The following is an 8,267-nucleotide window of genomic DNA, read 5'->3' as shown; positions in this document are numbered from 1 at the left end:
TAAATAGGTGTGGAAAAAAGCATTTGACAGAGTTCCATGGCTCTCATGATAAAAACTCAGCAAACCAGGAATAGAAAGAAGGTACCTCAACTTATTAAAGAACATGTGTGAAAATCAAACAGCTAACATCATACTTAGTGAAAAGCTCAAAGGTTCTCTTCTAAGATCAGTAACAAGGCACTATTCTCACTACTAGATATTCAATATAATGCTGGAAGTCCTAGCTAGAACAATAGGCAAGAAAAAGAAAGAAAAGTATCCAGATTAGAAAAGAAAAAATAAAACTGCCACTATTTGCCAATGACAGCATTTTATATATAGAAAACCTTAATATTTCACAAAAAAACTTGTTAGAACTAATTAAAAATTCAATAAAATTATAAGATACAAAATCAACATGCAAAAATCACTTGCATTTATGTATGCAAAAACAATCTAAAAAGGAAATAATTCCACTCACAATAGCATCAAAAAGGCTAAAATACGTAGGAGTGTGCCTAAGGACATGAAAGACACAATGAAAATTATGAAACATTATTGAGATAACTTTAAGAAGACACAAAAAAATGGAAAGATCTCTCTTGTTCAATGATTAGAAGACAATATTATTGACATGCCAGTAATACCCAAAGTAATTAACAAGTTCCATTCAACCCAAAATTTCAATGAAATATTTTAAGAGAAGATTTTACAAATTCTAAAATTCCAGATAGTCAAAGGACTCCAAATAGTCAAGGCAAACTTCAGAAAAAGGAACAAAGATGGAGGCATCAAACTTCCTGATTTCAAACTATATAACAAAGTTACAGAATTCAAAACATTATGGTACTGCCATAAATCAGAGATATAATAAACCAATGGAATGAAATAGAGAGTTTAGAAGTAAACCCCCACATGTATGGTCAACTACTCTTTGACCATGGTACAAAGAATGCATAACAGGAAAATGCTGATCTCATCAATAAGTGGTTTTAAGAAAATAGCATATCCACTTTAACCTTACATCATACACAAAAATCAACTCAAAATTAAAGTCTTAAATGAAAGATCTTTGAAATGTCAAACTCCAAGAAGAAAACACAGGGGGAAAACTTTATGACATTGGTTTTGGCAATGATTCTTGGATATGACATCAAAATCACGGACAACAAAAAGAAAAAGAGACAAGTGAGATTAAAAACAAATTAAAATGCTTCAGCATAGCAAAGGAAATAATTAACAGAGTGAAAAAACCACTTATAGGATGTGAGAAAATATTTGTAAAAGTAAAGTAAATAAAAATCAATTAATATCCAAAATATATAAGGAGCTCCTACAAATCAATAACAAAAAAAAGCCCTTGATTAAAAATTGGACAAAGAACTTGGATAAGCATTTCTCAAGGAGATATGTAAATGAGCAACAGATACATGAAATATGAAAATATACTAAACATCACTAATCATCAGGCAAATGTATATCAAAATCAGAATGAGCTATCATTTCACACTTCTTTGGATGACTATAATATTGAAGAAGGTAAATGTTGAGCAAAAGGGCCAAGACAGTGAACTAGGAAGACCCTGAGCTCACCTCCTCTCACAGGCACACCAAAATTAGAACAATTTACAGAACAACTATCGATGAGAAAGACCAAAACCTAGCAGAAAATATCTTCCACAAGTAAATATATAAGAAGGGAACACAAAGAGATGGGTAGAAGCAGTACAGGCAAAACCCAGACACCCACATGGGCAGCCTACAAATGGGAGGACAATTACAATTGCAGAGGTCTTCCTCAAGGAGAAATGGGTCTAAGCTCCACATTGGTCTCCAAAGCCCAGGGGCCCTCACAATATTTAGCTTTGAAGACCAGCAGGGCTTCCTTTCAGGAGAGCCAGAGATATGTGGGCAAGAGACTCCACTCAAATGGTGCACATAAAATCTAACATTCTGGGGTCTCAGGAAAGAAGAAGTCATTTAAAAGGACCTTAGATCAGACTCACTACCAATGGGCTACACACAACCCTGGGACTCCCAGGGCCTTGTTGCCAGAGACCATGGAACACAGCTCCACCCACCAGTGAACCAGCAGTAACCTTGGGTCCCCTGAGTCCCAGCCCCACCCAGTGGCAGACAGACACCAGCTCAAGGATCACTGCCACGCCACACCCTACCTTGTCAGGACCTAACCAACACAGCAGAAGATTACCACCAGTACTTGGACACTCCAGGCCCAATCCTTGTGCACCAGCAGGCCAACACCAGCCCTGGGATACCTTAGGACCCTCAGCCAGTGGCCTCAGAACTCATTCTCACCCACCAGTGGGTCATGAGCTTCAGTTCCATGAGGCCCCTGCAGCCAGAGGCTCCTGGACCCAGATATGCCCACCAGTGAACTGGCATTAGCCCTGAGATAAGCTGGCCCCTGGCCCCACCAACCAGCAGGCCAGCACAACTCCCAAGATACCCTGGACTCCTCAGCCAACTGCCTGAGCATCCAGCCCCATGAATCAGTGGCCAGTATTAGCTTTGGGACACCCCCGAGACCCACAACAATCCATATCAAGAAATGGCACAACTAACTCACCAGCAGGTCAGCATTAGATCTGGGAATCCAGGCCCTGCAAGAACCTAGCTCTGCCCACTGGTGACCCAGGGCCCCCTTGGGTTTCGCAGCCGGCCACCTTGTGACCCAGCCCCACCACCCAGCAGCTGGCAGGATCTGCATGAGGAGGACCTGACAACCAACAACACTGGGCTTATAGCCATGCCTAGAAGATGATCCACAGTGGTCATCTGGCCACAACCGAAGTACCCAAACAACTCATAAGGGGATATCTCTAGAGGCTATATCTCTGGTGACTAGAAGGAAGCGAGGTACTGGGACATACAGGATGTCTTCTGCAAAAGGCCTCTTATCTCATGTCAGAAAACATAACCAATCTATCAGATATGTAAAAATAAAAACAGCAAATTAGGCAAAGTAGGGCAACAGAGGAGCATGTTTTAAATCAAAGAACAAGATAAAAACCTTAGAAGAAGATCTAAGTGAGGTGGAGACAGGCTATCAACCTGGTAAAAAGTTCAAGGTAGTGATCATAAAAATAATCAAAGAGATTTCTGGTAGTAGGACCATGAGCTCACCTCTCCTCACAACTACAACAAAATCACAACTGACTGCTAGACACCCATCAAAAAATAATAGACTGGAGCCTAGCAAAAAAGATCTTCTTCAACTGGAAACATAAAGTAGGAACCACAGCGGGCTGGTAGAAGGGGCGTGATCATGATATAATTGGGCCTCATATCCCACAGGTGGGCGACCCACAAGCTGAAGAATAATTAAGTCACAGAGACCCTCTCACAGGAGTGAGAGTTCTGAGACTCATGTCAGTCTCCCTAGCTTGGGGTTCCAACATTGGGAGGAGGAGGAGAGCCCCAGAACATCTGGTTTTGAAGGCCAGTGGGGCTAGCTCCAGGAGCCTCACAGGACTGGGGGAAGCAGAGACTTCATTCTTTTGGAAAGTGTACACACAATCTCGTATGCACCAGGTCCAAAGGCAGAGACAGTTGGACCCTGGCCCTTGGGTAACAAGAGAGAAAGTGCTGCTGGGACATGTAGGACGTCTCCCACAGAGGGCCACCTCTTCAGGGTCGAGAAAACATAACTAACCTACATAAAAATACAACTAGAAAGGCAGACAGTATGAGGTGGCAGAGGACTATCTCCCAGGCCAAGGCACAAGATGAAATCCCAGAAGAAGAAATAAGTGATGAGGAAATAGGCAATTTATCTGAGAAAGAGTTTAAAATAATGATGGCCAAGATGTTCAGAGAACTCAAGAGCAGTATAGACGCACAGAGCAGTTTTTAGCAAAGACTTGGAAAATGTAAAGAATGCCCAAACAGAGCTGAAGAATAAAATCACTGAAATGAATAACTCACTAGAGGGAACCAAGAATAGACTAAATGAGGCAGAAGAACAGATCAATGAGCTAGAAGACAGATTAGTGGAAATCACGGCTGCAGAACAGAAAAAAGAATAAAAAGAAATGAGAATAGTTTAAGAGAACTCGGGGACAACATGGAGTACAGAAAAATTCAAGTTATAAGGGTCCCAGAAAGAGAAGAGAGAGAAAAAGGACCTGGGAAAAATTTTGGAGAGAGAATCCCCCCAAACTTCCCCAACTTGGGAAAGGAAACAGTCACCGAAGTCGAGGAAGAGCAGAGACTTCCACACAGGATCAACCCAAAGAGGAACACACCAAGGCACACAGTCATCAAACTGACAAAACCTAAGGATGAGGAGAAAATATTAAGATTAGCAAGAGAAAAACAACAAATAATATACAAGGGAACGTCCATAAGGTTATCAACTGATATTTCAGCAAAAACTCTATAGGCCAGAAGAGAGGGGCATGGTATATATATAAAGTGATGAAAGGGAAAAACTGAAAACCAAGAATGCTCTATCCAGCAAAGCTCTTGTTCAGATTTGACGGAGAAATCAAAAGGTCCCAGAAAAACAAAGGCTAAAGAATTCAGCACTATCAAACCAGCTTTATAACAAATGTTAAAGGAACTTCTTTAGTCATCAACCATAAGAAACGAGAACAAAAAGAAGAAAGGGGAAAAAAAAGACCTACAAAAGACTGCTTTGGCTTTTGCAGTCTTTTACAGTCCTATATAAATTTTGCAATTGTTTGTCTGAATTCTATGAAAACTGTCGCGAATATTTTGACAGAGGTTACATTGGATCTGCATATTTCTTTGTGTAGTACAGCCATTTGGATAATGTTGATTCTTCTAATCCAACAGCACATGATATCTTTCCATTTCTTGTATCATCTTCAATTTCCTCATCAATGTTTTACAGTTTTCAGAGGGTAGGCAACCTCCTTGGTTAAGTTTATTTCTTGGTATTTTGTTGTATTTGATGCAATGGAAATGTTAACGCGAGTTATAAAATGCTGGCTTTTGAAGTGAAAGAAACAATTAATGAAGGGCTACAAATGACAAAAATGTCCTTTTTTCTTATGGGTGAGTTGCATTCCATTATGTGTATGCTGCATCCTCTTTATCCATTTATCTACTGATGTGCTGTTAGCACGCTTCCATATCTTGGCAATTATAAAGAATGTTGCTGTTAATACTGGGGTGTATGTATATTTTTAAATTAACTCTTTTTTTTCTGGTTGGCTTTATTACTTTGATAACTATGTAAGTTTAAAAAGCTGAAGTTCAAACATTCTTAGAAACAATGAACAGTACATATATTTAATTTTTAAAAATATATGTTCAGTATATTTTGTATATGTATTTACATGAAATATATTGTATATGTGCAGTCAAATTGTAACAATTCTACCTAACAAAACTGAACAATAAGAAAATCAAAGAACTTGGAAGAAGAATGGATGGATAGTATGAGAACATAAAAGTTTTTAACAAGAGAAAACATAAAAAACAAACAAAAATGAATAATACAATAACTGAAATGAAAAATACACTAGGAGGAATGAACAGCACATTAAATCATACTGATTAACAGATTAGCAAGCTGGAAAACACAGTAGTCAAAATCACTGAAGCTGAACAGAAAATAGCATAAAAAGGAATGAGGTCAGTTTGAGAGACCTCTGGTACAACATTAGGCAGGTTGCCTTTCATATTATAGAGGTCACGTAAGGATAAGAGAGAGAAAATGGGACGGAAAGAAAACATATCTGAAGACATCATAGTTGAAAACGTGCCTAACCTGGGAAAGGAAACTGATATCCAGGTCCAGGAAGCACATAGCGTCTCAAACAGGGTCCACCAAAAGAGGACCACACCAAGACACATTGTGATTGCAAGGGGAAAAATAAAGACAGAATATTAAAAGCAACAAGGAAAAAGCAACAGATAGATTATGACTATGGGAACTGCCATAAGGCTATCAGTTGACTTTTGAGCAGAAAATATTCAGGATAGAAGGGAGTGACACAGTATATTTATGGTGAAAGGGGAAAAACACAACTAAGAATCCTCTATTCAACAGTATAAATTCAGATTTGATGCACAAGCAACAGGTAAAAGAGTTCAGCATCTCCAAGCAAACTTTACAAACAAGACTGAAGGGACAGCGCTAAGTGAAAAAGACAAAGCCACAACTAGAAACATAAAAATTACAAAAGGAAAAACTCACTTGTAAAGGTAAATGTGCAAAGCTAGTAGGAAGGCGAAAACACAAAGTAGAAAAAATCTGTATCCACCATATACTTATGGTTAAGGGACACACAAAAGAAATAGATGTATAATAGAATGGCGAAAACAGTAAACATAGGGGGAGGTGAGTGAACATTCAGGATTGTTAAAATACTTGTGAAATTAAGATATTGTGTGTGTGTGTGCGCGTGTGTGTGTGCGTGTGTATCATAATATCATAGTAACCATGAACCCAAAAACTCATACACACACAGAAAAGACCAAGTGACCCCAATGTAACACTAAAAGTAGTCATCAAATCACAAGGGAAGAGGACAAAATAAGAAAGAAGTGAAAAAGAATTTCAAAAACAACCTCCCAATAATTAACAAATGGCAACGAGGACATACCTATCAATAATTACTCTAAAGGGAAATGAACTAAATGATGCAATAAGAGGCACAGAGTGTGTGAATGGATAAAAAACCAATCGGCATCTATATGCCCCCTAAAAGAGATTCACTTCACATCTAAAGAGACACACACACTGGAAGTGAGGGGATGGAAAAAGTATTCCAGGCAAGTGGAAATCAAAAGAAAGCTGAGGTAGCAATGCTCACATCAGACAAAACAGTCTTTAAGACAAAGACTTTAGCAAGAGGCAAAGAAGAAATTTACACCAACAGATCAATCCATGAAGAGGATACACCAATAGTTCACATTAGTATAAACATAAGTTCATAAAGCAAATGTTAACAGACACAAATGGAGAAATTGACAATAATACAATAATAGGAGGGGATTTCAACACCCCACCAATGGACAGAGCATCCTAACAGAAAAATAAAGGAACTACTCACTTTAAATGACACATTAAACCAAATGGACTTAATAGCTACAGAAATAGAATATTCAACCCCAAATCAGCAGGGTACACATTTTCTCCAGTGCACATGGAACATTGTTCAGGATAGATGATATTCTGAGCCATAAAGCAAGTCTCAGTAAATTCAAGGAAACTGAAGTTATAGCAGGTATCTTTTCCAACACAAAGCAATAAGACTAGAAATCAACTACCAAAAACCCATAAAAAACACAAACACTGGAAGGCTGAACAATATGTTACTAAACAACCAATGGACCACTGAAGAAATCAAAGAAGAAATTTGTTAAAATCCAGGAAACAAATCAAAATAAAACACAATAATCCAAAATCTATGGCATGCAGTGAAAGCAGTTCTAGGAGGGACATTTATAGCAAAAGCCATCTCGGGAAACAAGAAAAATGTCAAATAAATAATCCAACTTTGCACCTAAATGAACTAGAAAAAGAACAAAGAAACTAAACCCAAAGTTAGCAGAAGAAAAGAAATCATAAGGATTAGATCAGAATGTACCGGTTTCTACTGCAAAGCACAGGAAACTTTATTCAATATCTTATAGTCACCTGTAATGACAATGAACATGAACAGGAATATATGCATGTATATGTCTGACTGAAACATTCCAGTGTACTTCAGAAATTGACATAAATCATTATGGGATTGACTGATACAAAGTACTATACAGAAAATAATCAACAAAGATGCTGTATAGCAGAGAACTGACAAGGGGTTAATATCCAAATCTAGACAACAATTCACATAACTTTATCAAAATAAAACTCAATCAAGAAGAAGACTTAAAGAGAAAAATTTTCAAAGACCTACAGATGGCCAGCAGGCACATGAAAAGATGCTCAACATGTTAATTATCAGAGAAAAGCAAAACAAAAGCACAAGGAGCTAACACTTCACACCAGTCAGAACGGTTATCATCAAAAAGGCTACAAATGATAAATGCTGGAGGGGATGTGAAATAAGGAAATCCTTGCACACTGTCGGTTGGAATGTAAGTTGGTGCAGTCTCTATGGAAAACATTATGGAGGTTCCTCAGAAAACTAAAAATAGAGTTACCATATGAGCCAGCAATCCCCCTCCTGAGTATATACTGGGGAAAAATGAAAAGTAATTTGAAAAGGCACATGCACCCCAATGTTTATAGCAGCACTAGTTACAAAAGTCAAGACATGAAAACAACTCAAATGCCCATTAACAGA

This window comes from Camelus dromedarius, chromosome 22 (assembly GCF_036321535.1).
Source record: "Camelus dromedarius isolate mCamDro1 chromosome 22, mCamDro1.pat, whole genome shotgun sequence".
NCBI classification, from domain to species: domain Eukaryota; kingdom Metazoa; phylum Chordata; class Mammalia; order Artiodactyla; family Camelidae; genus Camelus; species Camelus dromedarius.
The sequence above is the reverse complement of the archived record's forward strand: the minus strand, read 5'-3'. Positions refer to the sequence as shown.